Genomic DNA, 15,433 nt, shown 5'->3' on the forward strand with positions numbered 1-15,433 from the left:
AGGTAAGTTTTTAAAATACACCTTCACAGCTGGCATCTGTGCCCAAAGTAGTTCACCTAAAGTTGTCACTTTATCTACTTTCCATGCCTTCTTATACTTTTGATGGTGGGAAGTTAGCAACGCAGATGTGATTGCCTATATCTGTCCATATAGTTCTATATCTACCCCTGCCCATGCAGTTATTTCATGCTCTCTTGTGACATCCCTTATATCTAGCATTTCTTGCCTTCTAATAATCAGCAAATGAATCTATCAGTAATTTCCAACCAGAGGGCTGTTTCATGCATTTAGAATTCCCCATCCCCCACACAGGTGCAAAATACAGATCTCTGCACTGTGTGCCAGTTTATAACCATTCGAAACTGGTTGCTGCAAAGTAGCTTCTGATGCAATGTGGGAATCCCATGATCTGACCTCCCAACTTTCATTTTTAACTTTAACCAGCCATTGGGAGTAGGGCAGCTCAGATTTTTATTATGGTAGCAATGCTGGTGGAGCTTTTTTTAAAAAAATCTTCTCTTCATGCTGGTTCATTAGTCTAAATCTCCTGCTCTCCACTAGCCATTAAACTTAAAGTGAGGAATAGAGCCATCATGTCTGCCTTTTCTTTCTATCACAGGTCTCGCTGCTGCTGTTGGGATGGGGTATCTCATTTTTAGCTATAGATAAATCTAGAGAAAATAGTTGACTGCTCACTCATCCCTGTCCCACCTGTCCCCCATGTTGCTATTGTAACAGTACCCACAACCGGCTGAATTAAAGTTTCTTCAAATTCAGGAGAGGAACAGAAGACCTCCAACATCAGTCCCACCAGCATGGCCAATGGGACTTCTAATCTAAAAAAACATGTAGAGAGCACCAGGTTGGACAAAGCTGGTTTAGATCAAGGTCGTGTTTTCAGTGGTAGCTGACCTGCTGTCTCTAGGCACTTAGTAACAGAATGGAGTAAGGCCACTAATATTATTACTCCTGTCCGTTGTCATGTCTGCTCAAGCAGGTATACTTAGGGAAATAAGTTGCACTCTGCAATTGGGTGGAAAGGGGAACAAGCAGCCGCTCAGGTGCCCGTTCTTGCTGTCTGCTGCACAACCTGTGTTTGCCGTGCTTCTGTCTATATACATAATGCTTTCACTGTGTGCACATGGCTAAAAATAAGTTGTAGGGAGCCACCAAGCAGGGAGGAAAGAGAGCAAAGTGTATAATATCTTTCCCTTCTAAGTAGTTGTGTAATGCTTGCTACCTTGGGAGAGAAGGGCTAGCAAAGCAGTGGGTGGGCGGGTGGGCGGGCAGGCAGCCAAAGGATGATTCTAGGAAAGACTTTGATCTCACCATCACTAAGCAGGGAGGCAAGGGCTTTTAGTACAGCTTTATCAGGCCCTGCCTCATTAACGAAATTTGATGAGGTGTCCAGGCAACATCATGTTCAGCTTGGTGAAACCTTTTCTTGTTTCCCCAGTGATTCTCCCATCTTTTTTCTTTTCACCAAAAGAAGAAGAAAAAAGTAAAACAAACAAACAAAAACCTTTGTTAAGAGGATAACTGTGCCATGTCTTTGGACAGGTCATGGTAAAAGCAGTCAGCCTAGAAGCACCCCAAATCTCCTGTTTTTGTTGCTGGATAGTGGTGTCACAGAGTTGGAGGGGAATGTCATTAGTTCAGGGAAGGGCAGAATGTAGATCCCCATGGGTTTTAAACCCAGCATTCTTGACCATTGGCCATGCTGGCAGGAGCTTCTGAGAGTTGAAGCCCCAGCCATCTGAATATCTTTCTTCTGCTCATCCTGACCTAGCCCAGGACCACCCCAATGTAGGAAATCTAGAGCTAGAACACCCCCAGAGATGGCTTGCCAGGCTCTGCTTGAACAACCTCCAGCAAGGGAGAACCAGTCCTATCACCAGTCCAGTAATGGTTCCACTGTTGTTACCATTTAGACATGCTCAGCTGAAATCTACCTTCCTGGAATTCCAACCCATTAGATCTAATTCTGTCCTCTGCTCTCTCTTCTGTTTTTGAAGGTCTTTGAAGAGTGCTGGTATGCCTTCCCTCAGTCTTCCCTTTTCTAGGCTAAATGTACCCACTTTACACAACTTTTTAAAATTGGTATTGTTTCCCATACCTCTTGCCAACTTTATTTTGCTCTGCTGAATGCAGTGTCCACAGCATAGCTATAACCATAAAACTTGAGAAGAGACCTGCTCAGTCAGACCAGGAGTCTGTCTTGTCCAGCATTCTGTGCACACAGATGGCTCCAGGAAGCGTAAAGTTGGGGCATCAACACCCACCTGCTGGAGTTTCCAGCCACTGGCACACAGAAGCATGTGAGGGGTTTCCATATGGCCATTGTGACTAGAGGTTATCGATTGCCTTTTTCTTCGTGAACCTGTCTAATTCCCTCTTAGACTGGAGGCTCATCAAGTCTTATAGCAGCTCATCCCATAAATTAATTTTATACAAAAATATGTGCTTGTGTCTGTCCTGCATCTTCTGCCAACGAATTTCACCAGATGACTCCAGTATCCTTACAGCACTCTTCTATTTCTGCTTAGAAGTAAGACCCATTAAGTTCAGTTGGACTTACTTACAGGTCATTTTGTACAAGATAGCAATTTTAAAGGGGTATCTTTTCTGTACAGGGCATGCTTTAATAAACTTCCATTTCATTTTCCCTTGGGTTCAGTTTTCTTCTTCTCTAAACTGAAAAAGCCCTAACCCGGATGCTTGCCATCAGCTTATAGCCAGCTCCCAGGCAACCTGTAGTGCAGTGCAGGATCCACAGTGCCATATATATGGTGATAACCGCTGCAGGCTGTCTCATGGGAGAGGTGATCATGCCTCAGCAGTAGAACAACGAATACTTTATAGAACCTCTTGGTGGCAGAGCCCTTTGCTTGCAGAAGAACTGCTTTCGTTTCCTGGCTTCTTCAGGACAAGGAAACACTAGCGTATCTTTTCCTAAACCAATGCCCACCAGAGTTTTAAACAGGAAATCTCATGATCTATGATCATTTGCCCTGAAGATTGGGGCTGATGGGAGTTGTAAACCCCTGGGGGCACTTGGATGACCTAGAACACCCATTAATACTAGCCTGCCTGGCTAATGGACAGGGATGATGGGATGTGTAGTCCAAAACATCTGGGGAGTGCCAGGCTGGGAAGGGCTGCTAGTCTGCCATTCAGCATAGAACTTACTGGGCAGAGAGGCAAATAAGCCCACCCTGGTTGAGACCAGCTTTCTACACATCGGGTCTGTGAGCCTGCAGCCTGGTCCATTTGGACCGTGACTCCTATTCACCCCAGCCAGCATGGCTGATGTTCGGTGCAGATGGGAGTTGTAGTCCCAAAGCCGCCTGGAGGGTGAAGTCTGACCCAGAGCCATTATGCCTGCAGCGCTTTCTCATACATCGAGCTCATGCGGCAGCTGAGCCTCTGAGAAGTCCTCATTTCAGATCTCACCTCAGCCACAAGCTGTGGTATCTCTCTCAGATGCTATTTGTGTAAGCTTGTGACTGTTTCTAAAAGCGGCATAGACCAGTTTTTAGAAAACAAAGCCCGAACTTCTACTCTTATCTTCCCCAACCTGCTGAAGGCTGTTCTGCTTCATGTAGGTTTTGCCATCATATTACAGTGGGGTGGAGCAATTGATCTCAGTCCTGCATATGGAAATTACCCCTAGGCTTGAACGTTAAAGAGGGATTTCCTAAACAGCCAGAGTCTGAGAGAGCTGCTCAACCCCAAGCGGCAGTGGATCCACCTTCGTGAGGTTCACTTGCCGGGAATTATTTTAAGTCACAGCTACCCTGCTCCCAGGCAGAACTGTGGAAGAAAATAATGATCCTTGAACAGGGTCGCTAACTGGTTTGTGACTGTAGGAGGTAAGTGTAATGATTTGTGTTGTACTTTTTAAAGAGCAAGAATATTGATCATATCCTTCATTTTTAAGCAGATATTTTATACAGGCACTTGGAGACATTTCAGGCGGCAAGCAGCATTTAAATAAAATGCTTCCTTGTGAGAAAAGGGGAAATTTACAGAATTTTAGGTTGCAATCCTTTGTATGCTTGCGTACTGAACTCAGTGGAACTTATTTCTGTGTAAACCTGTAGAAGTGTGTGCTGTTAATTCATTAATTAATGAATTGACTGACAACACAGTCCTGTTCATGTCCACATAAAGAAAGTTATACTGTGTTCAGTGGGACTTAATTCCAGGTAGGTGTGTATAAATAAGACTGCAGAGTTAGTTAACTCATTTTTTTAATTGGGTGACAGACCTAGTTGAAAGTAAGCTATCAGGTACATTGTATAGAAAGGTGGGGTATGAATTGTTTAAATAAATATATTTTTAGACTCTGCTATTGTGGCATACTCAGAGTTGATTTTCTTGGACTAGAACATGACTTTACAGGAAATTCTTCTCATTTCAGGAAGACTGTTTTGTAAGATCCTTTGAAAAAGGATGTTTGGGTTTTTATATCCTGATCCCATAGTGATTGGCATAATTCCAGCATGGCTGGAATCTGTTTTTTCATCTGGTAGAAATAAAAATGTTTTTCTGGGTATGACTATGAGTAAAGTGCCTGAGTATGAACCTTAAATGGGTATCCCTTGTCCCCATTTCTAAATTGAACATCTGCCTCCCTTCCCTTCCCTTCTCTTCTATAGAGGTTTGGTTTTCTCCATCTCTCCTGGATTTCAGGTGAGCTGCTTAAACACTTTTTTAAATAGCCATGCGATGGGTTAAAATTCTATATTCCGTTTCTAAAAAAAAAGCTGAATTACTATAGAACAAATACTGAATTGACTAATTTAAACTGGGATGGCTTTTGACCCTTTTAAAAGAAGTATGTTATGTAGTCTATGAACTTCTTTTTCTAAGTCTCATTGAGTTGATTGTATATAAAAAGCAGGCTATAACACTTCTATGTAAATAAAATGGACTAGAAATAAATGGGTGTGAGAGGCAGCAATGATTCGGAAATGGAAGGAAATGAAAGTACATGAGAGAAAAATCTGCTTGGGTGGTCAAAGTGATGGGCAGGGAACTGTCAGGCTTTACAAAGGTTCGTGGGGAAAACTTTGAGCCCCTGGGAATCCGTAGGAATTTAATGGCCACAAAAGGGCTAAATACATAGTTAGATGAGTGTCTTTCCGCTCATTAATCAGGTGCTTGCTTTTCCCTCTCCCCTTTTGAGCCCCTTACAGACACCCCAGTTGCTGCGGAGGGTCATCTAACTGGGAGGACACCCCAAAGCAAAACAGAAATTTTTGCTCTTAATCTTAACCTTCTTCTTAATCTATAAGAAGTCCTCTGTAACGGGGAACAATTTCCCCTGATATCCCATTTCATGTTCCTTGGAGCTATAGAAAATTTGAAGGCAGGTCAGTGAGACCAGTTTCCTATGGGAGAAACATTTGGAAATGTTGGCTGCAGTCTTGTGCTTCCTTAGCTGAAATGAGAGACCCCATAGAAATCACTTACTTGGAGCAAGTGTTCCAGTGAGGCACACAGCAGATAGACAGTAGCATCCCTGCCATGGATGTCCCTGTTGGTGGACTTCAAGGAAGAGGGTTTCTCAGAGGGGACATGTGCCATCTGTCAAGCTCCATCCCCATGTCTGTTTGTCAGGAACATTTAGGCGTGAAATAAACATTTATTGCTAGTAATATTATTGTCTGGGTATTTCACAGGACTTGTTCTTATTGGAAGCGTGCTGGTTGCTTTGCTATCCTCTTCTTCTTCTTCTTCATCTTCATCATCATCATCATCATCATCACCACCACTTTGTAGGCTGCCTTAGATGATTGTGCTTAAAAGACAGGGCAGAAATGCTTCTAATATAATAGAATAAATAGAAAGGTAGTGCTAACACCAAAAGGACAAAAGTGGTGCCTGTTGCCCTGAGTTTTTAAAAAAGGAAGAGTAGAGATGTTTTCTCTTTCTGTTTCTTTGGTCATATTCAAACTTTGCCATCTGTCCTTTTCAGCCCCGAATTAGTATGGGGTTTTGCATATTTTTAAAACAGTGAATTTGAAATTTAAAAACTACACTGTTCGTTGTTTTGTGGACTTCCAGGAAATACCTAGTGCAGAGTCAAATATCAGATAATACAAAAATCTAGCTAAGTGTTGCTCAACCTGGTACCTTCCAGTTGTGCTGGACTAGAGTTCCCATTGTCCCCAGCCCTGAAGGGCACCAGAATTGTGGCAGCCTGTTCTAGGGTCAGAAGAGTGATCTACATGTGCGCACGCCCTGCACACAGTCCAGCTTTCAGCTTGCAGTTTGAACTTCTGTCTGCAAAGATCTGATGATTTTTTTTACCTAGGCTTTGAGCTGAAAGTCTCCTGAATTTTGGTTCTGCTCTCACATCCCTGGCTAGAATACCTAGAATCGTCTTGAAATAACAACTCTGGCCCCTCGGGAATGAGCATATGATATTCATGGCAAGGATGATTGTCAGGAGACCTGGGTGTTTCTCTTTGATGTTACTTCATCACATTTGTGCTAAGCTCATTGAACTTAACTGACCTTTGGGGTTAGGACCATTCCACAGAGAAAACCTGCTTTCTCTTCTAATATGAGAACATTGCTAGTATGCAGTTAGACCCCACATGTATTTGGTGTGGCTTTTAACCACCAATTAAGATGAAGACCAGAAATCGATATATGTATTTATACATTATGTTTCTGTTCTGCATTTCCTCAAAGAACCTAAGATAAGCATCCGTGGTTCTCTGTTATCTTAATTGCTCAACAACCTTGCGAGGAGTTGAGAGAATAAGGGTTAGGAGTGATTAAGCCGAGGTCATCCAGTGGCCACTTCCGTTATTAATTGTGTGTTATTTCAGTTATTACCTCTTGTGATTTAAACATGCTTATTCTGCTTTTCTGTCTGTACTCAAAAGGTGAAAATGGAACGTGCCCATGGATTACACCCCTCTGATGGTGCTGGTGCTCTTTACTGTATGACCATGCAGTTGATTGTGTCCCTCAGAGCACAATCCTATGCATATTTAGACATTTAAGTCCCACCATTCTTGACATTCCTTTTTTCTGTCTAAATATTAATAGGATCCCACCATGTAAATGACCTACAGGGATTTGGCTTCAGCTGATGGGTATTGGGCAGCTGAATCTTTGCAGCATGCTTTCATGCTGCTACAAACAGGAATAGCATATGGGGAGGACACATAGCCATTATCCCCCCCACCCAAAAGAAAAGTAAGGAAAGGAAGGGAGTATTCAAAAAGAGGGCGTAGATCTGCATGAAAGTCCATTGTGGTAATTCATGGGAATAGAGATAAAAATTTAGATATGATGTCTAATATCTGTACTTTAAGTAGAAATATATTACAACTTACCACAAATGAGAAAATTATGACCAGCAGTCTGCTGTCCAGATACTGAATGGACAACTGCAGCATCAGCGAGAGTTTTCCCTTCTGTTGGGGCTTTAAATTAAAGTTGCACAGTCCTCTGTAAAGTAGGACACATGGCTCACTCTGCCCAGTGAGCTTCATGACTCAGCAGAGACCTTTATTTTTTAACCTGGATCTCTTCAGTCCTTGTTCAGCAGGGTGATTGCTACACCACACTGCCACTTACAAAACACTTTCCATGTTTGTTCTAATTATGAAATTTCTTTTTCCACCTTTCTAACTAAAAATAGTGCCTGAGGCAGCTAATCATGGATAAAGTAGACTATAATTAAAACATTAGGACCTGTTAAACAAATATACCTAATAACTCATTGAATTATGGATGTGTCTTGTTTTAACAAGACATGAAAAAGAAGGGACTGAGAATTATGAAAGGACCATTTTTGGCTGCAGTCATTACACTGGTATACATCCCTAATTAATAAGCAAGGATGCTTTCTGGATTCTGTTAACCCTGTCCAGGCAACATTTTCAGTAGAGAATTTACCATTGTGGAACACTTACAGGTTGGCTGAAACCTCAGAGTGGAGAAGAGGGGGAAACCTCAGGATGATGTTTAAAACAAAATGATTCCCATCTGCTTCCAGCATACTTCTAAGAAAATGGGCAGTGGAGAGGATTAGTCAATTTTTTTACTGCCTCAGTGAAGCATGCACTCCAGGTGATTTTAATGTTCTGATCCTTCCAGGTTGTCTTTATAACCTCCTTTCTGTAATCCAGACTTTTCTAACCCTGTTCTTCTTTTTTCTTTTTACAAACTCCTACAGATTTTTGCATTTGGATGAGCATCTATTCTTCTTCCCACCCACTGGCATGTGTATACTCTCCTCCTCTTTCTCCCAACCCTTGTACCAGTGCCAGTTGTGGCCCCGCTGGTACAGAGGATGGAAGGAAGAGTGGTGCAGAGATGGGATTTCTCAGAGCCAATTCTGCCTCCCAGCTGTGTTAAACCAAGGACAGAAACAACCTACAGTGCTCCAGTCCTTCGACCAGACTTGAAAGCAGATGGCATGATTTCCTCCATGATAACAGCTGCCTCTAATGTTAACCCTCCAGATGTACTGGGTTCATCTCTCAGCATTCCTAACCATTGGTAACACTGGCTGGGGCTGATGGTAGTTGGAGTCCAAAACATTTTGTGGGCACCAGTTGGGAGAAGCCCGCCCTTTTTTGCAGTACTGGCTACAAAACGTTCTCTGTAGTGGCTAACGGAATAAAAATTTCTTCCTCTGACCCGAAGTGATCTAAAGAGTTTTTGATTGTCTGAGACTATGACAATTTTGGTTTTCAGTGGGGAAGGTCGGATGCTGTGCTGCGGAGTCCAGCAGGCACATGGAACACAAGTTTTAGAAGAGGGGTGTCAAGTGGGAAAGGGGGGCTAGAGAAATGCCTTCTACGTATTAAGGACTGTTTGTGCACAGAAGACTGATCAGTGTGGGGAGACAGATAGGCATAAAACTGGGCATGTTGGCATTGAGTGTTACTCCATACTTGTAGAGGGAAATAATGACAAGGGAAGATGTTGAAGCAGAGTAGAATCCAAACTCAGGGACCAAATCTGTCCTTCGTGGAGCTGTAATCCAGCCCTCTGGGGTTCCCTAGTTGGCCTTGCCCATTTTCCCCAGGCACATTTGATAGTTTCCTGGCTTTTGTGCAGCTTTCCCTCACTTTAAAAGGTCAAAATGCCTCTAAGGTTCCGTAGCTGGCAGTAAGCACTTTAAGATGAAACTGGCTGGTACTTTTGCCCTTTTTCCTGCCCAGTACTAGAATGAACCCTCCACCCTGAGCTTCTCCAAAATGGAGTGTGGTCCTCAGGCTGAAAGGGGGAGAATACCCCTGTGGTAGAGCAATTCTGTCCCCAGTCTGGGGACCTCCAGATATGTGGGACTCCAGCCCCCATCAGGTGAGAGAACAAGAGTTGTCAACACATCCAGAGGGACCCAGACTAGGTGTGTGTGTGTGTGGGGGGGGGAGTAATCAAATTTTGCATACTGTAAGGAAAGGTGTATACAGAAGTTTTTCTGTCTAGTCATGCTAGAACTCGGGGTCATTTTGTGAAATTGTTTGACAGAAGATTCAGGATAGATGTGCTGCATATGATCAGATTGTGGCACTCCTTGCCACAAGGCTTGGCGATGGCCATCAGGCTAGACAGGTTTGAAAGTGATAAGATGAAGCCACTGGGGAGAAGTATATTGGCCCTAATGGGCAACTAGACCAAGCAGGCTGCACAAAACCTCCATTTTCAGTGAATTGTCACTGGGGGGCATCAGTGAGGAGGGACACATTGTCTTTGCAGGGTCTTCCTGGATGCATCCTAAAGGAAGGCCTGACGTAGCAAGTTTGACCAGTCTGATGCAGCGCGATTCTTATGTTTGGTTCCATGCAATGTAATTAGGGGATGTGGCACCCCCTTGGGATCCAGAGCAGTGGTCTTGGGGCAAAATTCCAAGCACTTCAAGGCCAAAGGCCCTCGAGCCCTGCATCATCTCGTACCGATTCAGCTGTTGCTCAGCACACCACCACACACCTTTGAGAGCAGATCTGTTTACCTCCTCCGCCGCAGCTGACAAGCCCACCAGGGTATTTTCCCTGTAGCCTGCCCTTGCACAGCCCTCCGTAGCACCGTTGCCAGTGCGCATGGCTGTTCTAACTGGCCATTTTGCCCCAAGCCACCCTGTGCAGTTAATGCTCTGCAACACCCAACCCATATCCCTGGCACATCGAGCATTGCTGGATGCAACGTGATGGGGGGAACACTCAAGCCTTGAGCTGCCACATTGGAAATTATTTTATTAAATTCATATACTGCACACAAGAGTCCCACACGAGACTATTAACATGGATGGATGCATGCAATTAATCACAATGTAATTGTGCTGCCTGTTGCCTTCTCCAACCTGATGTTTCCCAGGTGTTTTGGTTTTCAACTCCCATTATCCCCGGACAGCATAGCTGCTAAGGAATGCCAGGCTTTGCATTCTAAAACATCTTGGGAGGAGGCTGGTGTCGTGCTGTGCAGGTGAGAAGAAGCTATGGCTGCTTTTACACAGGTGGACAAGGGTGGAGCTCCTGTACCTTTACTGCATCTGACAATCTCTGTAATTTAGCTTTGTGTGCCTCCTAACACATGCTCAATTTCTGCCCCAAACCTAGGTTTCTCAGCCTGGACTGTATGTGATGTTTGCTAATGGCAGAAAAAAACCTGCAGAAAAAACGTGTGCATGAGCAAATTATCTTAGTTGATAATACTGCCTCCTCTGAATTTTAAAAGTTAAGATCAAGAGGAGGACTTTGAAAGAAAGGGCAGAAAGCCAGTTTGCAAATGTTTTGACCTTTACCGCCCTTTAAAGGAATTCTGACAGCTAAAATCCAAATCTCCTTTAGATCTACCTTCTGCTCACTCCCCTCTAAACAGTTTGTCTTGGACATCAATATGCAATGAACCCAGAAGTTCATCCTTTTCTGCTCCATTTTACATGGCTAGGCTGTGCATGGGAAGGCACTCTGCACATGCACAGGAATATCTAATACTTCATGATTACCAGTAAGAGAAAAGAGATCTGAGACTGAGTTCACAGGTTCCAAAGATGAGTCCGTTTTAATGGCAATGAAAACTGTGTTTTCTGCCCTTAGCAAACTATTGCAGCTGTTTTCATGCTTCTGTTATTTCTTTCCCTGGTAACAGCTGCCACCTGGAGGCCCTTCCTGGCAATTTCAGTGTGTTACAATGCAATTGTATCCACTCAATGGTAGGCTCCACTGAGTTCAATGCGTACATTATTTCCCAGTGGTGGATGCCATCCTGAGATGTCTGTAATGGGACGGTATAGAAAAGTGTTAAATAAATCAATCAATGCCAGTTTATTTTCTATATGCATAGGGCTGATCCCATCATTAGGCAAAGTGTGCTGGCAGATGCTGGCGTTGGAGGGCAGAGCTGGTGTGCAAAATTCTGCATGGTCGATAGGGATTTTTTTCCCCTCCCCGTAGAAGAATGTGGGGTCACCTCATGAAGCTGATCCATGGGAGATTCAGGACAGATAAAAAGAAGGGCTTCTTCCCACAATCTGTAGTTAAATATGGACTTCACTTCCACGAGATGTCGGAATGGCTGACAATTTCCACAGCTTTACAAGGGGTTTGGAGCATTCCTGAAGACGATCAGTGGCTGTATGCTACGTCCAGTGTCTACGCACACCAGTTGCTGGGGAACATCAGGTGGTGGGAGCTGTCGACTCTTGTCCTGCTTGTGGGATCCAGTGAGCAGCGGGTGGCCACTGTGTGCACAGGATGCTGGACTAGATGGACCCTTAGTCCAATCCAGCAGTGCTCTTCAGATACTCCAAAGCTGTTTGTGTGCCTCATACCCTGCTCTGGACTGTTTGCCCCTTCGATCGTGTGCTGCTTTCAGATACAGCAGAAGACGCTTTCCGTTCTCGGTGTTGAAGTAAGACGAAACTTCCACTTGGGCCAGCTTTTATATTGGGAGGGAGGGCACCACCTTGCCCTTCACCTCAGACAGCAAAGGACTTTGCACCAGCCTTCCTTCTCCACTGCCTCTTTCAGGGAATGGCTAGCTTCTGTTTCCTTACAGCAGGAGTACAGAATGTGCAGTCTTCCAGAAGGTGTTGGACTGAAACTCATCCTGAAACTCATCCTCAATAGTGAGGACTGATGGGAGTTACCTGGAGGGTTGCATGTTCCACATGCCTGACTGAGAATTTTGTACCTCCCCTACACCTGAGATGTTTGTGGTTCGAGGTCAGCCCTGCTTTTTTCCACCACTCCTCTCAGCTTCCCAAGGAATTCCAATATACTAGGGGGCAGCCCAAGATATTTTGCCGCCTGAGGCAAAGAGCAAGAGGACACACCCTGCCATCTCACGCACAAAAGTTGACTTGACTAGCAGAGGAACCTGAAGCAGTCTAACGGAGAGACACAGCACAGGCCTGGTAGCATGCAGGCCTCTCTTCCAGCACCTTGCTGCTGCCTCCCACCAACTAACTCTTAAGACAACTGCTTCCCTCTGCCTGATGGTAGATGTAATAATAGTAGGAGGACCTATTACCATAATCATTGATACAAAGCGTGTAGTATTTTACAGACACATGAACAAACCTGTTTAATGTGTGCCACAATTTGAAAGGCTTATTGAGATTACTCAAGGATCAAATTCATTAAATAATCAACTCGCTCCTAAAATACACGCAAACATTTCAGAATTTCCATCCAGTTGGTTACACTTCTTTGACTGTAGTTATACAATATTGAAATAATATTTTAATGTGCTCTGGGGCACCTGCATATTTATTGCTATCTCAAATGGATGTACAATGTAACCTGTGTTATTCCCTAAAATATTGAAGTTGGGACTTCAGGGTTGGAGCATTAAGACTCTAGCTGCTATAATTAAATGAAATATAACCTCAACAACATGTCTTGATCTTTAAAGTATCCAGAATTAGAGTTAATGAATCACCAAGATATTGATCTTCCAAATATCAGTTTTATTTTCTCACAGCAAAACAAAGCCAAAAGCTTTAAATTTTGAAACAGCAGTGATACTTTCCTTGAACAGAACTTTTCGGATGCCTGCCTCTGAAGGGAGCCCATCCCCACCCTGCCAAATAAATTGGTTTAAACACCATATAGTACTTCAACTCCAATTATAGGAAACCAGAGAGAATAAAAGTTTATTATCGTGAGTATAAACATTTGTGTAATGTACATTTTGCTGTAAGGTACAGCAAAATGAATATAAATACACTTCTAGAGTATGCTTTGACCTGATTTATTCTTACAGCACCAGAACAGTTTGGGAGTTACTTTGCCTTGGTGGTTTCCTGCTTGAGACTACAGAGCAGCTAAGCTCTCTCCTGCATGATCAAAATATCCATCCTGTTTCATCCAAGATGAAATATGTTGAGTTCCTTGCAAAGGCTTCCTTTTAAGCTTTCTGGAGCTTGGATTTGACAAAGTGAAATCTCTCTTCCCAGAATATTTCTGCTGCCAAGCTGATATGTCCAGCATAATGCTTTCTTCATCTTCTTGTACAAGAGTTTAATTCTCATGTCAACCAGCTGCCAGATGCAGCAACTGGGTTTTTTTGTTAGCCTTTCATGAGCACGGAGAACATTTCTCAATGAGGTAGGAACAAATTTAATACAATCACTGATATGGCATTTGTGACAATTACCATGATGGGAGGGAAAGAAACTCACAGATGAGTCCAAAGTTCACTGAAGGGTGTCACGCGCTGGATCCTTTGAGGTGTTTGTTGTAAGCTTTAACCATGTGCTAATATTGGGGAAGGATTAAAGCATAATACAAGAATAATTAAGGAAGACTCCACATTTACTCCCTGCATTCCTCTCAGTTGAATAAACACACAGTATTCAGAATGGCCACCACAAAGCAGCAATCTACACAAACATGTCAAACACCCTTGATATTTCATCATATAGATGTATTTTTTATACTTCTATGCCGCTTTTTTCCTTTGAAGGAAGTTAAGGCATGATTGCATGATTCTGATCAATCTTACCTGCACAACAAGAACCATGAGAGGAGGTTGGGCTGAGAGCCTGTGCCCCAGTTAGCTCCATGGCTGAGTGGAGTCTAGAACCCAGATCTTCTGAGTCCCAGTGCTGCAATCTTAACCATGCACCACACTGGCTCTTATACTTTTGTTTCTACATGAGGCTGCTAATCCACTGAATATGCTTTCAGTTTCATTTCAGGATTTGAGATCCAAGCACTACGTGAAAAGCATCTCCTGTCCTGCTTTTCTACTGCATAACCTCTAGGTGGCACTATGGTACAGCAGAATAATGCAGTTACAGGGGTGAAAAAGTGTTTCACTATTCACAAACCATAATGCATCTTTTCTGTTCTTAAAATAAATCTACCCAGAAGTGCTGTTTAAAAACAGAAGTGAAACTGAAAGGTCATGACATTGTTTAAAGAACCAGAAAATTACTGTGAATAAGGAACGATGAGTGCACCATAAATAAATGTAGAGTAGCAGCTTGTAAGTGCCGATAGAATTAGCACCAAAATAGGGCTACTGACTTGAGCGGGTCCCTCCCTCCCTCCATCCCTCACCAGTGGACTCAGATGAGACCTTACAAGCACAGAACGTTATTTAATAAAGCTGAACAAGTTACAAAACATTATAAATTAAAGTAGCATTCTCTTTGAGATGTAGGAGAAGCATCTGGCCCTGTGAAGAACTGAACCAGAGCTGAAACGTCCCCTCCTTTTCCAAAACTCTGCCTCCACCCTCAACGAGGCTGCTGCCGCCTGAGAGAGGAGGAACAGCCCCTCAGCCTGCTCCTGCTACCAGTCCTGAAATGGCTCCCTCCTTTTCCAAGGCGGCTGATTCTCATGCTCTGTCTGGGTCTCTTCGCTTGCTTACCTTGAAACTGCAAAGTCAGCTGCTCATTTCTGTCCCGCGGCTTCCTCCTCAGGATCAGATGAAACGTGCACGTGAGAGGCAGCTCACCTCTCCACAGCCGCTGAGAAATGAGAATCAAGTATTAACATATTAACATATTTAGGGGGAAGTTTTGTCCTTGTTTGAAAAACAAGCCCAAAGGCAAAGTACATCTTCCCCTAAATTGCACAATGAGGACTGAGCTTGTTTAGTCACATAAGAATGTTGCAAAAGAAAAAGAAAAAGAATCAGTTGGAAAAGAAAAAAGTTACATAGAAGTCTGGATGGAGGCAGGCCTGGCTGCACCCTGAACAGAGTTACTTCTGATATGACTGAAGACAGACTGCGGTTTTTTCCTGTATGTCCCACTGGTATCCATCTCATTTTCAGACTGCTTCATGCATCTCCTACACAGGCTGGTTTTTGCCTGTGAAATCTCATCCCCTTTTGTCATTAAGGTGCCATAGAACCTGGCATTTTCCCCTATTATTTTTGGTAGCATCTCCAGCACTTTAGTACAGGTCCAATCGCAGGATGTGGTCAAAACTGAGAGAGGGCA

The 15,433-nt window shown here is 43.5% G+C and overlaps 1 long non-coding RNA gene across 1 annotated transcript; it reads right to left on the reverse strand.

Annotated features, from left to right (window-relative positions):
• Positions 1 to 1,892: 1,892 nt before the first annotated feature.
• LOC123030650 lies at positions 1,893 to 14,061 on the reverse strand. The gene is made up of 3 exons (XR_006416136.1): positions 13,984 to 14,061; positions 7,941 to 8,030; positions 1,893 to 2,538 (listed from the first exon to the last, which is right to left on the reverse strand). It is a non-coding gene; the product is annotated as an uncharacterized LOC123030650 (long non-coding RNA).
• Between the last annotated feature and the right edge of the window lie 1,372 nt (positions 14,062 to 15,433).

The sequence above is a fragment of the Varanus komodoensis genome, unplaced genomic scaffold (assembly GCF_004798865.1).
Source record: "Varanus komodoensis strain SLA01 unplaced genomic scaffold, ASM479886v1 scaffold45, whole genome shotgun sequence".
Lineage (NCBI taxonomy): Eukaryota > Metazoa > Chordata > Lepidosauria > Squamata > Varanidae > Varanus > Varanus komodoensis.